Source organism: Pinus tabuliformis, chromosome Q, assembly GCF_031772625.1.
Source record: "Pinus tabuliformis cultivar Carrire ecotype Pingquan chromosome Q, CPIR1, whole genome shotgun sequence".
NCBI classification, from domain to species: Eukaryota; Viridiplantae; Streptophyta; class Pinopsida; order Pinales; family Pinaceae; genus Pinus; species Pinus tabuliformis.
Window position 1 is genome coordinate 980438032 of NC_142296.1, and position 16234 is coordinate 980454265.

General features: G+C 36.8%; 1 pseudogene; it reads left to right on the forward strand.

Moving 5' to 3' along the window:
- The first annotated feature begins 281 nt into the window (after positions 1-281).
- LOC149222751 (nuclear pore complex protein NUP58-like) lies at positions 282-15537 on the forward strand (annotated as a pseudogene).
- The last annotated feature ends 697 nt before the right edge of the window (positions 15538-16234 follow it).

A 16234-nucleotide genomic window follows, 5' to 3' on the forward strand; every position in this document is an offset into this window, starting at 1 on the left:
ATTGGGTGCTACACCAACAACATACTGATACTTTTTATGGTTATGTGATAGGTTTCACCATAAAATGCGTCTAGTATAGAGTGGAGGCTAGAAAAAGGAAAGAAGAAAATAGTAACATCGAAGACGACAACATGGGAAGAGATGGAAAATAAGCGACCAGGAAGGGCAAGAGAGACACAGGCAAAAATATGGTAGAGGGGATGAGAAGCTCCAACAGAGAGAAAAGCAAGAGAGGGAGAAAAACAGGACGAGAACACATGAAGACCCTCATTTACGCATACATGGCAGGGAACCCACTAGAGGTTAGAGCCCAAATAGCTAGCTGGGAGCGAGAACTAAATGACAACATAAGAAACCAAGACATTCCCATGGAAGAATGGGAGGACATGGTTCATGACCTAGGTAACTCCCGCGGACGGCACACACTCTTCAGACAAATGATCCAGCAATACTGGGTCATGAAGAATGTGGTGGCCCAGGCTATGACTCTCAACAGAGAACAGGTAGCAAACAGAGGTTCGCAGGCATAGGAGGACACCAAGGAGAAAGATCCCATCAAAGCAGAGTTACTCAGGGAGATAGCGCTGTCCAGATCCAAACTTATCGAAATAACTTAGCACTGGGGAGAATTGAACAAACATTGCAGGATATGAAGAGGAGCGAGATGTTGGGTTCTAGCGCCAAAGCACCAACCCCAGTGATATCCTCGGACGAGGAGTAAAACAGAGTTCCAGCTACATTTTGTTGAAGTTCCATGACGAATAGCTTTTACTTGTTAAAATTGAATTGCAGTATAGATAGTATAGATAATGTTGTTAGGCTGATAGAGAAAGACTTATTTAAATTTTGGACAGCTTTTAATGCTGACAGGTGGCCACCTGGAACAAATGGAAAACTTGATTTTGGATAGATAATATAAATAGCGAAAGTACTACCAAGCTTACAAAAAAAAATCATCAATGCAGGAATGGGAAATTTATCTTTAATAGTGAGTTTGTTGAGCTCCCTATAATCTGGACACATGTGCCATGATCCATCCTTCTTGTGAACCAATACTACTGGAGCAGAGAAAGAACTTTGATTAGGTTGAATTATACCAGCCTCTAGCATTTTTGCAACCATACATTCAATTTCACTCTTTTGGTCATAGGGATATTTGTAAGGTCTGATGTTTGGAGGAACACTTCCTGGAATCAAATGAATAGAATGATCATGATCATGAATAGGTGGGAGGCCTTTGGGAGTCTTAAATACCTTGGAATGATTTTCCAAGACTTGTTGGAGATATGGAGAAATAGATGATTTCGATGTGGGAACCTCTAGTGAACATAATTGTGCAATTATGCCTCGTTGTTCTTTCTTTATAAGATTTGTAATTCCGTTAAAGTTGATTATCTTTCCCGGTTTCCCTACGATACCCCTTAATTCAACTTCCTTTCCTTCTAAAGAAAATTTCATGAAAAGTTCTTGAAAATTAAAAGATATTGTACCCAAGGATTGTAGCCATTGGACTCCTAGTACAACATCAGCACCACCCATTGGAATGGAAAGCATTGGGCTATTCAATACATATTCTCCCATGGATAGCTTGATATTATGGCACTTTCCAGAGCAATTTATGGTTCCTCCACTTGCAACCATCACTTGACACTCTAGTGCTGGATATAGCAAAGCAATTCAATTCCTTGGCTATCTTACAATGAATAAAATTATGGGTACTACCCAAATCAATCAACACTATTAACTTTTTCTTCTTGATATGCCCTTCTATCTTGATAGTTTGAGGAGCTGTAATTCCAACCAATGCATTACAAGATATGGTCGGATTCATTTCTTCTTTCTTTAGGGTTTGTTCCTAGTGTATATCCTCTTCTTTTGACGCTTCTTGTTCCTTTTCTTCCTCCTTTTCACAATCTATGTAAAATAATTTCTTCTCAGCACACTTTTGACCTTTAGTGTATTTGCTATCACAACTATAACAAAGCTCTTTTGCTCTTTTTTCTTCCAATTTTTGTGGTGTCAACCTTGTAGGTTGTGGAAGGCTAGGGGCAATAAAACTTCCATCTTTATTATTGTGAGTGGTAGGCTTCTTTGTTGCCATAATTTTTCTTTCCATTTTTCTTGCCAACCTAAATGCCTTCTCCAATGAATCAGGTTCCCAAAGGCGAACCTCGTGTTGGATGTTATCCTTTAAAGTCCCTATGAACACATCAATCCAATGTTCCTCTAGAATATATTACCCTTATATTCAATCTTTGGAAGTCCTCAATTTGCTCCATCATTGAACCCTTTTGTTTGAGATTTATCAGTTAGCTAAAAAGAAGTGTTTCTTTTTGTATCCTCATAATGTTCTATCATTTCATCCGTAAAAATTGCCCAAGTGAAAATTTGTTTACGAGAGAAAATCCATCGATACCATACAAACTGATTTGGTTCCAAATATAAAGTTGCAATGCGTACCTTTTGTGTGTTTTGCACATTATGGAGATCGAAATATTTCTCCATCTGTAGCATCCATGTTACGGGATCCTTGCCATCAAATTTCCTCATATCAATCGTTGGAACATGGTGGGTCTTCGATCCAACGTTAGAGTCTATGAAATCATGATTAACATTTATTTTGTTCTCATCATGAGTTTCCTTTGCTACCCTTTCGCCATTAGTGAGCATTTCTTGTATAAACTTTGTCAAATATATCTTCAAATCTTCCATATTAGCTTCCATGCCTTCCTTTAAACAGTCTATCTTAGCTTCCACGCCATCCCTCTTAGCTTCCATGTCATTCATCTTAGCTTCCACGTCCTTTTTTAAACCATCCATATTAGCTTCTATGCCATACATCTTAGCTTCTAGGTCTTTCTTTAAACCATCTATCTTAGCTACTGTTATTTTTTGTGAGAGTGAAGTTTGTTGCACTTGGTCTCGTAATTTTGATATATCATGTTGCATTCTTCCTCTTCTTCATGAATCATGCTAGAAATTTCAAGTTGCTTATTAGGTGTTTCCATTTTCTTTCTTCGGGGCATCAATTAATGATAATAATGCTTCACTATGCCCTTTTAATTCCTTCAAACCAATTTTTCAAACCAACTTATGCAAAATTTAAAAAAAAACTACACACATGTTTTTCACTTTGTAGGAGATTTATCTTGAATCGGTTGTATCTCTGTAATTTTGGGTCTCCAAGGTCTAAAATTTCTTCCTACAGTAACCCTCTGAGTTCTCTTTCTAACCCCACAATTCTGATCAAGATTGGATTCTCCAAGGAAGAGTTATGTCAAATCTCCCACGATGGCCTGGTTATAGACTGATTCAGTAGAGCGAACTTGTACGAAGTTCCACGTCTCATGGTTTCACTCTTAGGACCTGAAACTGATACACAGAAAACTATAGGCCCTCCTCTTTCTATAAATTCTTATGAAATTTCAATCTAATGCTCGAAAAACAGTTATAACGATTTTCCCCAGGTCACATGTTTGAGATATAATTCAGGATCTTAAAAAAACCCTAACTTCCTTGGATCATATCTCCGAAAATATAGCAATAACAGTTCTGAAATTTGGACCCAAGGTTCAGAGATATTTCAGATCAAATGGGTTTTCTTAGCTTCTGAAACACCGAAGAAAAAAAATTATACCAAAAATGCCACGATGACCTGTTTGGAGCAAAGAAACCCTAAAATCCAAAACTCTGATACCAAATGTTATGAAACCAGCTCACAAAAAGATAGAAAAGATAGATTAACAACTTAAAAATCAACCTCTAAGAGGGGGAACCTCATTTAAATTACACAAATGAACAATTCTTGGATGATACAAATGTAGAAACCTCCTTTCTATATATAGGAGTCTAAGGGGTCACAATATAACAAAAGTCGACATAACAATAATAATATAAGGGCACAAAAATAACAAAAGTGGGTTTCTATGGGGCACAATAATAACAATATGGGGACAATTGGGGCACAAAAATAAAAACAAGGGCTACAATGACAATAGTAATGGGGGAATCACTAGTATTATAGGGACCTAACATTCCATTCCTCTTCCATGAGAATTTAGTTAATGGTGAGCAATTATTTGAAAATCAAGCATTTAAAAAAGTAGTTAATGTGTGCCACTAAGGAACTGGATGAAATGGAATGAAAGTTTCTAAAACTACAGAGGAAGAAATTGATAATAAATGGGAATCCATGTAAATATTTTATTATCAAGAAGCCTATTTTATGCAAAGTAACAAGAAGGGAAGAGATTGGATTCTATTTATGAAACAATTGTTGCACACACAAAATCCACTGGCAGTCTAAGGCTAGGCTTATGTTTTAAGAATAAGAATTCCTATATTCATTATGTGATGAGAAATTTTTGGAATCCATACCCTTTATTTCTCATTCCAAGACCTATTTAAGAACACGTGTCAACTCTCCAGGAATTACTACACAAGTACAAACTGTATTTGAGGATCATATTGCAGAATCCAAGATCTACGGTCTTGAGGTTAGCCCTACTTATGTTATTTTTTTTAAATGTTTTAATGGTTATCCCTGGTCTTTATTTTTGGCATGTAGGAATAAATGGGAGATCAACAATTCAATATGTGTAGCCAAAAGAGTACTTGAGTCTAGAAATCAATATATAATGTAGGATCAAATTTTGTGGTAGTTCTCCAACATTTCCTATAGTATAATTGGGTACATGTCAAAGGATTTGAAGTCACTAATTTAGCATAAAATGGAACCCTTGTATGTTAGCATTATATCCTATGATTTGAAAATAATATAGCAGATGCCATGTTGAGGAGAATTAGTAGCAAAGGAGGCTTGTTCTTGGGTTTTTGTTGTCTAATCCTATTATTGTTATAAGGAATAAAATGGATGACATGTTCTTTAAGCATTGATTGGGGAAGCCAACAAATAGGGTGCAATATCCTATAGTTTGTAGAGCAACTTTTAATGGATTTTTGGAGTTTTGTAGCATGTTTGAGGAAAATAATTTCACTTTAGTTCCAAGGAGTGGGGTTTATATCTAATACATGTATTCTTCGAATTTGCATAGTAGAGAAGGCACATTCCTAGAAATTTACTCCTAATGATGATATTTTGTTCTCCATAATAGTAGTTTCATCTGTTACGAGGGTTCCTAGTTGGGGGATGTTTTCACCACCACTAACAGTTTTATCTTTTGGTTCCTCTTGTGGTTTTCTTTGACTAGAATAATGCACTATTTTAGTGATTTATTGCCAACATGTATTAAGTTTTTTTTAATAGCAAGTACACCCATCTATGTTGCAAACAAATTTGCAGTTCATCTTATGATTAATGGTAATACTTTGATGCATCTTTGGAGGTCGTTATCTAGAGTCATGGTATACCTATAGTTGATATGGTTGTCATGTAGACCTTATCAGTCTTGAGTAGTGACTTATACACGATTTCGATTTCAGGACAGTTGGATACTAATCTACTAGCACATGTTGTTAATACAATATGAAAAATTTCAAAAATTGTTGTTTACAACATTATTTTATCCCTGCATATGTTTTGGAAACATCGATGTTGCCACTACTTGCAGATGATCACAAACTATGAAATGGTGTCCACATAGACAATTAAGAGCTAATAAATCCAATGGGTAAAAATAAGACATGCCAAATGATGAAAAACAACCCAGAGTTGGTTATGATGTGTTGCACTAAAAATTGTCACCTTGACATTCTGCAATCTGTGTGAGTTCATTACCACTCATACTTTCCTCCTTTGCAAGTCTTAAGCCTCAGTTCTTCATATCAAGCCTTGAAAATAAGAGAAAGCCCTCAAAAGTCTCTAAAACTCAGGTTCCGCACTTTCTCTTAGCATTACCTGTGCTCCCGCACCTAAAGGTCATGTCCCTTGCGCACCTGACCGCTCTGTCTCTGTGTTATGGGTGCGGACCCCTGTAAAAGTCAAAAAGGCACAAGTATATTCTTAAAAACTCACTTTGAGTCATTTCTAGAAGCTTCTGGAAGGAATCTTGAGGTGGCAAGTTCGCTCCTTTAAGGTTCATGCATCCCATACCTTAAGGAGCTAACCCCTTGATGTGAGGAGCTTATCCCTTTGAAGGAGGACTCTATCCCTTCATAGGTGGACCTGTAACCTCCTTCCTTTGCACTATAAAATGAAGCATTGGGTTGGTTACTGGAGAGGTTGAAAGCTGAATATTTTTGAGGTGAAATGTTGTTGGAACTTAGTCTTCCTAATTGAGCTTTTGTGAGGAGAGATTACATACCTCTTTGATCTCATTTGGAAGAGTGTGAGGCTTGTCAAAGTAAAGGAGATTCCTGTTTCGGACCCTGGGAAGAGCTTGTACAACATCAAGGCACCAAAGGTTGTAAATTTCTTCTATTTCAAAGTTAATACAAATAAGTTTATTTTTCTCAATAAGCTGTGTTTTATGGTTTATTTTATGGATTCCTTGATCACCATTATGAACATGATTTATGATATTAGCTATGCAGGTGTTATTTGGTGTGTGCTTGTTTGTGATTGCAGGTTCTCAAAAGGAAACTCTTTCGGACAGTTGAAGGATGGCTGCTACAAACTAGCGTTGGACTTAAGGTAGGGTCTAAACACCTCTATAGTTTTTATTAATGAATCGCAATATGTTTAGAGAAAAGTAGATTTTCTTGTCTTGCATGTTGCTAGATATCTTTTGATACTAGGGAGATCGGCCTTGTCTGCAAGATCAATTTATCCGGCCAACATGATGATGCTTATGATGAGCATCATCATCAATCAAATTCCGCCAAAAGAAAAGTGTTGGAAAATGTAACTAGGTTCGGTCTTCATTAATATATTTGAGTCATCATGAAATGTACTTGTCAAAAGAATAAAGAAAATAAATTTTATTATTGTATCAATGACTTATTAAAGCATGGGTTTCATGCTTGGGTCATCATTATATTAGAAAAATTCCCCATTGTGGACTCCTAGGATTAATATTGAGTTTATAGAGCCATTGTACATTCAAAGAGACCCTTCTTGGGTTTCAGAATCATGTAAAAAGGTTTACTATTGAGTCAAATGTAATTTATGTAACCTCCACACCAAGTCGGCCTTAGAAGAGATCAAGTCGGCCTAAGGACACCAAATCGACCTCACTCGGATCCTATAAATAGAAGGAAGTCAAATTCATTTGGAGCATCTCATCTCAAGCTAGTTTAATATCTCTAAGGAAGCTAGAGAAGTGTGAAGAGGGTAAAAGGAAGCAAAAGGAAGTGCGAGTTGGGTCAAGTCTAAGGAGAAGAAGAACAATTAAATTTTGGAGCCTATCTCTCTCTGTTTTGTGCCCTAGTTTGGGAGATAAAAGTCTTCCAAGTTTTGTTGATGCTTGATGTTGGAAGTTACTGCATAGTCGAATTTGTTGGGAAGGAAGTGTTACTGGAAAGGGATCAAAGATTTGGGAGGATGACTTGGTGTGGAGGGAAGGTTTGGTCTTTGTCTAGGGTGAAGAGTCTCAAAGAATACTATTGAAAGGCAGAGAATTTTTGACTTGATTTTCCCCTCTAGGGGGGGTTTTCCCAAGCATAGTGCCTACATCTTGTGTCTCTTGTTTTGTGATCTTCATACACAAATAATATGGTAATTTCTTGATGAAAGATAAGATAATAAAGAAGTAAAAGAATCCAAAATAACTCACAAATAATTATCAAGTAAGAGGAATCAAACCCTAATATACTTGCATTGATTTCTCAACATGGTATCAGAGATAAGGTTAGGAAAAGTTGAAGATCACTCTGTGGGCATAGATTCTCCCTCTTTGATGAACTACATAAGAATGGGTATCAACACTATTGGAAACTGGATCAAGAAGGTCATCCACCACTTATTCAATAAGGTTAAAAGTCAAGGATTCTTCGTTGATCTTACAGGTTCTCTTAGTGATGACAATGCATGGATCATTGATAATGGAGCATCAAGACACATGATAGGAGAAAGTAAACAACTTCATACTTGCATTGATTTCTCAACATGGTATCAGAGCTAAGGTCAGGAAAAGGTTAAGATTTTCCCCTCTAGGGGGGGTTTTTCCCAAGCATAGTGCCTACATCTTGTGTCTCTTGTTTTGTGATCTTCATACACACATAATATGGTAATTGCTTGATGAAAGATAAGATAATAAAGAATTAAAAGAATCCAAAATAAATCACAAGTAATTATCAAGTAAGAGGAATCAAACCCTAATCTACTTGCATTGATTTCTCAACATGGTATCAGAGCTAAGTTTAGGAAAAGTTGAAGATCACTCTGTTGGTATGGATTCTCCCTCTTTGATGAACTACATAAGAATGGGTATCAACACTGTTGGAAACTGGATCAAGAAGATCATCCACCACTTATTCAACAAGGTCAAAAGTCAAGGATTCTTGGTTGATCTTACAGGTTCTCTTAGTGATGACAATGCATGGATCATTGATAATGGAGCATCAAGACACACAACAGGAGAAAGTAAACAACATACACTATCAAAGGAGCCATATTCTCATGCAGTGGAATTGGGTGACAACAAAAGCTATGTTGTTAGAGGTCTGGGATCAACATCATTGAAGCTAGAAAATGGATCGAAGTTGCACCTCAACAACATTCTATATGTTCCAGGTTTGAAAAAGAATTTTATTTCTATTTCTTGTTTAGAAGATAAAGGGGATAGAGTTTCTTTTGTTGATGGAAAAGTATTGGTTTGGGGGAAAGACTCTAGCATTGATAAAGCTAGGGTTATTGGAGATCGTGAAGGAAGTCTTTATAGAGTTATTACACCACCTCCTAAAGCTTTGGTTCACATGGAAATCAATCCCATTGAGCTATGGCATAGGAGGTATGGTCATCTAAATTATAAGGTCATCCCTACTTTTATTCAATTGGTTCATGGCATCCCCAATATGAAGTTAGATCATGAAGGTGTGTGCAAGGGATGCTCTTTGGGAAAGCATACAAGAAGTTTCTGAATAGTGAAACTAGGTCTAAAGAGATATTATACCTTATCCATTCTAATGTGTGTGGACCCATGTCTGAAAAATCACTTGGAGGTCATATCTACTATGTAACATTAATTGATTACCATTCTAGAAATACATAGCTCTACATTTTCAAAACAAAAGATGAAGTATTTGAAAAGTTCAAGGAGTTTAGGTCCAAAGTGGAAACCCTAACCGAAAGAAAGATAAAGACTGTAAGGTCCGACAATGGTGGGGAATACACTTCTAAGGAATTGATTGCATATTGTAAGGAAGTGGGAATTAAGAGGGAGCTCATTGTTCCCTATTATCCCAAAGAAAAATGGAGTGCCCAAAAGGAAGAATAGGTAAATTTGAAGAAGGCATTCGAACTATGATTTTTGATCAAGACCTACCAAAATTCTTATGGGGAGAAGCAGCAATGACAGTCGTGTACTTTCAAAATAGAAGTCATCATAGAATTCTTAATAATATAACACCCAAAGAATTATTCACAGGAAAGAAGTCAAGTGTGGATCACTTTCAAATCTTTGGAAGTCCAGCATACATCCATGTTCCAAATGGAAAGCGAAAGAATTTGTATTCTACAAGTATCAAGGGAATATTTTTTGGATATATTCTCTCCTCAAAAGCATATAGAATATAAATTAAGGAAGGAAGACATATCGAAGTAAGCATGGATGTCATATTCGATGAAAATCAAGCCTACAAGAAATAAAAGGATATTCCTATTGATTTTGATGATGAAGAAGTTCCAATACTTGAAGAAGAAGAAGATCATCATGAGAACCCTACTACAAATCAAGAAGAAGAATAAGGACCAAGTGAGCCTATTCAATCAGTAGTCATCCCAACAATAAGGAAAAAGGCCAAATTTGTAAAAAAACTACATTAGAAGATGTTGAAGGACATGAAGCTACGAAAGGAACCTTCCGGGAAAGTAAGAGACCAAAAAGTTATTTTGGTTATGTTGCATACATGAAAAAGTTAATTGAAGTCGAACCATCTACATTCAAGGGAGCTGCTCATCAAGAGGTTTGGAAGAAAGCGATGGAGGAAGAATATCAATCCATCATGAAGAATGGGGTTTGGGAAATCGTTCGTAGACATAGTGACAAATCCATTGTCACCTCCAAATGGATCTATAAGATCAAACATGTTGTTAATGGAAGTATAGACAAGTACAAAGCGAGATTCATTGCAAGGGGTTTGTCTCAAAAGGAAGGCATTGATTATGAAGAAACCTTTGCTCCCACAGCAAGTACGCTACCATTAGATCTTTGGTTTCATTGGTTGCTACAACGGGTCGGAATATCCATTAAATGGATGTGAAGACCGCATTTTTGAATGGGACCATTGATGAGGAAGTGTATATTGGACAACCCGAAGGCTTTGAAGTTAATAGAATGGACTCTCATGTTTGTATACTTAAGAATACCCTATGTGGTTTGAAGCAAGCACCTAGGGCATGGTATGCAAGGATGGATGCATATATACTTAGAATTGGCTTCGGAAAGAGTTATGATGATCTGAATCTCTACATCAAGGTTGTGAATAATGAGCCCATCTATTCTTCTATATGTGGATGATCTATTCATCATAGATGTGGAGCGAAGAATTCAAGAATGAAAGAAGATGTTGGCAGCTGAATTTGAAATGAAGGATCTAGGACTGATGCACTATTACCTGGGTCTAGAAGTATGGCAGAGACCTGGGGAGATATATTTGGGGCAAGGAAAGTACATCATCAAGTTGTTGCAGAAATTCAGGATGATGGATTCCAAGCCAATGACTACTCCTATGATCACCAATCTCAAGAAGTTGAGGGGCTCTGACTCTAGTCTCATGGATCCTACCTCCTATCGATAGTTGGTGGGTTCCCTAATGTATTTGGTAAATACTATGCCATATATATGTTTTGCACTAAACATTCTTAGTCAGTTTCAGTTAGAGCCTCATCATGATCACTGGATAGCTTCCAAACATATATTGAGGTATCTTTGTGGCACTATACATCACTACCTAAAGTATGATAGTAAGGAATTCAAGCTAATTGGCTTCACAGATTCTGATTGGGGTGGCAGTGAGACCGATGGAAGGAGCACTACCGGAGGATGTTTTAGTTTAGGATTTTCTATGATCTCATGGATAAGTAGGAAGCAAGATCCCATTTCTTTAAGTAGTGATGAGACAGAATATGTGGCTACATGTGAAGTAGGAAAAGAAGTTGTTTGGTTAAGGAAGCTTTTGATAGATTTGTTCGAGAAGTCTTTGGGTCCTACTATGATTAATTGTGACAATCAAAGTTGTATCAAGATGTATGGAGATCCCGTATTTCATGCTAGAATGAAGCATATCAACAATAAGTTCCACTTTATTAGGAACCTAGTCCAGGATGGGATCGTGAAGTTGGAGTATGTCTCGACAGATGAACAAGATCGGGAGATGAACTGGTAGCAGACATACTAACAAAGTCTCTTTATAATAAGAAGTTTGAATATCTAAGGAACCTACTTGGTTTAGTATATATTGTTGATTGTATTGATGATAAGAGATTGGAAGAGATTTTTTTAAGCTTTGCGAGTGAATCATTGCCTGGGAGGACATCTGGTCAACGCTTTGTATTGATGTCTAGGTCCCAAAGTAGGGAGGGTGGTGTGAGTCGTAGAGCTCTGACCATGGATATGCACCTAGGTCCCTGGGTTTGTGGTTAGCAAGTAAGCATGATGGTACCTAGAGAGGCTGAAAGCTTGAGTCCACCTTATTCCCACTTAGATAGATTTCCTTGGTCAGTAATCTAGTCCGGGGCATTGCCGTGCCTAAACTGATGAGATACCAATGGATAGATTTCTCTTGATAGGAATCTAGTCCATGGAATTGCGGTGCCTAAAGTTCTTCATTGTTCATATAGTTTGAGATATTCCATTGTATTTGTATATTATGAATACCTCCCTAGTTAAGAGGGTGTATTGGAAAATGTAACTAGGTTCGGGCTTCATTAATTTATTTGAGTCATCATGAAATGTACTTGTCAAAAGAATAAAGAAAAGAATTTTTATTATTGTATCAATTACTTATTAAATCATGGGTTTCATGCTTGGGTCATCATTATATTAGTCAAAGTCACTATTGTGGACTCCTAGGATTAATATTAAGTTTATAGAGTCATTGTACACTCAAAGAGACCCTTCTTAGGCTTTTGAATCATGTAAAAAGGTTACTATTGAGTCAAATGTAATTTATGCAACTTCCACACCAAGTCATCCTAGAAGAGATCAAGTCGACCTAAGGACACCAATTTGACCTCACTTGGAGCCTATAAATAGAAGGAATTCGAATTCATTTGGAGCATCTCATCTCAAGCTAGTTTAATATCTCTAAGGAAGTTGGAGAAGTGCGAAGAAGGTAGAAAGAAGCAAAAGGAAGTGCGAGTTGGGTCAAGTCTAAGGAGAAGAAGAAAATCGAAATTTTGGAGCCTCTCTCTATTCCGTGCCCTAGTTTGGGAGATTGAAGTATTCCAAGTTTTGTTGTTGCCTAATGTCAGAAGTTGTTGCATAATCGAAGTTGTTGGGAAGGAAGTGTTGCTGGAAATGGATCGAAGATCTAGGAGGCTGACTTGGTGTGGAGGGAAGGTTTGGTCTTTGTCTAGGGTGAAAATTCTCAAAGAATATTATTGAAAGGAAGACAATTTTTTACTGGGTTTTCCCCTCGAGGAGGGTTTTTCCCTGGCATAATGCCTACATCTTGTGTCTCTTCCTTTTTGATCTTCATACACACATAATATGGTAATTGATTGATGAAAGATAAGATAATAAATAAGTAAAAGAAGCAAACATAACTCACAAGAAATTATCAAGCAAGAGGAATCAAAACCTAATCTACTTACATTTATTTCTCAACAAAAAGTTCATTTTTGTATCTGCATCTACATCTTATTCAAATTTTACCCTCATGTTGGTCTATGTTCGAACTTAGCCTCCATGATATCATCACAAAGAAATTGCAAAATTTTTAGCTTTGTGGAAAGTAATATGGTATAGTACTCGCAATTCAAAAGTTTCAAATCCAAAACATTTTGTCCCAACCAACTTCTGAGACCCTGAGCTGGGGGATATTCTACCAAAAAAATTGGCCATGTTACTGCCTCTAGGAAATTCCAATCAAGTTACCTTCAAAAATATATTGAAAACAATAAAGTTTTTATCAGAGACTAGTTACTAAGTACAGACCCTTAGTAGTCACTTGAAGCATGTGTATAAAGGTAGCAACACTTTCATATAAGCATGCTTTAATGGTAACCTACATAAAATATTACCAAAATCTATAAATTAAAAAATAAGTTTAACAGGAAAAACCTATATATTTCAAACATGGAGGAAATTGAAAAAGAAAAGCTATATCAGAATCCCAATTTCAAGAATTAAGTAAAATGGATCCCAAGACAATTGATGATGGACTTGAAGTTTAGGGTATGTTTATGTGGTTCACCGTCCTCAAATATTGGTGACCACTACATCCAAGGAATATTTGTACTAGGTAGATCCACACAAAAGAATCACTTCCTGTCGGCTCAACCACAGAGCCTGACCCCAAGAGTGTCAAGAGAATTGAACCCATAACCTCTCAATAGTAGAGGTGCTTTACCGATGAGGACTCAACTAATTGAGCTAACCCTCGAGGTTAAGTTCAGGGTATGTTTAATTTCTGTCTTTTGTCATTTTATTTTGGTTTTTACTTAGGGTAGGCATGGGTAGTATGGTCAAAATGAGTTACGGAATCATAAACAAATATTGAATAGGGGTTAACCATAGTCAAGCCTCATTGCCTGCGATTTGTTAATATATTGAACATTCAGCCGAATATCTAATTTTGGAATGATATTTAGTAATTCAGGTAATTGGAAAGATAGTTAAGAGCAAAGATTGAAAGTCAAAAATAAAAATTACCTAAAACATTTTGATGCCACTCATTTCCCTCCTTCAACTGAAAGTGTTTCTGCATTTACAGAGAGGTCGGGGTTGACCATGGGGGTACCTCCGAGTATATGTAAATGGTGAAATATTAACTCGGTGCGATGATGCCATATAAAATACATAGGTGGGAATGAAGACACCTTGCTAAATATTATTATCGATTTCCAAAAACATCCACCTCGAACATGATGAACATGATGATGGTGGGCTTGGAAGGCTAGAATCAGCAGCAACAACAACAACAAATTCACCTCTTCACGACAAAGAAAACTCTGGTTACTTACTAGACGAAGTGGGCTGACATCCACCCAGATTCACAGAAACTCCTCTTGCAAATCGAGGAGAGAATTCTAGAGTACAAGGATGAAAGTGAGAGGCTTGATCAATGTGTTCGAATTTATGATACTTCAGCCCTAAATGAAGGTTTTGAGCTTGATGTTGCTCATATATTGCAGGAAATTGGAGTAAACAACACTACTATAGACAAAGAGAAGGTGTTACTTCAGGAACTTATGAATAATGCAAAGAGTATGTTGAGGAATGTTGAAGTTGCAGTTTGCTCTTTTATGATACTGCGACCTAGGTTCATTCGTCCAGCAGTATCATCTGGTGCCACCATTTTTTGGGGTCAACAATCCTCCAAATTCAGCAGCCTCTCAGTTGCCTATCTCCTCCTCATCTATGATGGATTTCTATAGTGGTCTACCAACCAAACCCTCTCCATTTTTACAGTAGACAGTGGCAAGATTTGAGAGACAGATTGGGGAGTGTCGACAATGGATTGAGGAATTGGAGTAGTTGCTTCTCTCTGAGAGTGATGAAAATGGGAGTTCTAGTTCAGATTTGAGATTATTGCAGTCTTTACCCTCAGTAATATCTAATGTCCATGATTTCTTCATATATGTTATTGCTCAGGTTGAGACATTTCATCAAAGAATAGGATCAATGTGTGTTGCATATCTTGTTGATCAATGCCGTAGGGCGATGAGAACAACCCTTTCCTTGAAGCTGACAGGCAAGAATTAGCAAAGAGAGAAGTTGTAGCCAAAAGAGTTCATATGGCATTGCATGCATCTACATTTTCACAAAATTGTACTCAGGTTGTTGGCTTGTTTTCAAGTTTAGCAACACCTCCCTCTTCTTTATCAGGGATGTCCCATTCTACAGAGTCAACTCCTTGGACTTTTACTGCTACTTCGCCTAGGTCACCATGTTTAGTGCTCCAGCATCATCTTCAAGTTCTTCACCTTTTCTCTTTTCCACACCAGCAACCTCTACGCCTAGTTCTATTTTTGGGTCTTTTGGGGCCTTGCAAACACCCTCTATGTTTGGGACTTCGCAGAAAATGCCATCAATGTTTGGGGAAAACACATCTTCTTCTCTTTTTCCTTCAGCCATAGCAACTACGAGTTCCTCATCAATGTTTTCATCTTCAACTTTTGGCATAGGTGCTGGAACTACTTCAGGTTCAAGTTTTGGCGCTGCTACTCATCCCAAAATATCTGGGAGAGGTCATGAATGCTACGGTTGTGACCTTTGGAGAAAATCTCACCGTATCCAAAATCTCACCATATAAGAAAACACAGAAGCCCAAACCGTGAAGTTTCTATAGCAACGAATAGAGCCTAGCATTGAAATGGAGAGATTGTGCATCTATATTGAAAATGTCTCAGAGAACGTTTGCTAATTTTTTTGGGTCAAACTTCAGCTTTACAAAGGAATTAATCCACCCACCCATGAAAATAAGGAGAAATTTTGCTAATTTTTTTGGGTCAAGCTTCAGTTTTAAAAAGGAATTAATCCACCCACCCAAGAAAACAAATGAATCTATTTATTTTTTCCACATACCATCACAATTCAAACCCTACACTATCAGACACTTCTCCCTTGCTTTTTCATTAATTTATTTCTAGGCCTAAATTTTATTGTGCACCTTCCCCCTCTTACTTGCAAATAAAATGGCGGGAATTTGGAATGTGAGCCACCATTAAATGTGGTCTTTTTTCCTAATTGTGCTATATTGGATAATGGAGGAGGTGAGTTTTTGTTTTTTAATAAAAATTAAAAATTATTTAAATATAAAATGGAAATTTTGTCTCTGTAATATTAATTTATTTTACATAGTAGGAAAACCTAATAAAAAGTATTAAGTTTAAATTATTGCTTATAATAAATTAGTTCTTCATGAATTTATTGTTGATTATAGTTTTTTGTGAATCAATTATCGATTGAGGTTGGAAAGGTACCAATGATATCATTCTCACCTTTGGATT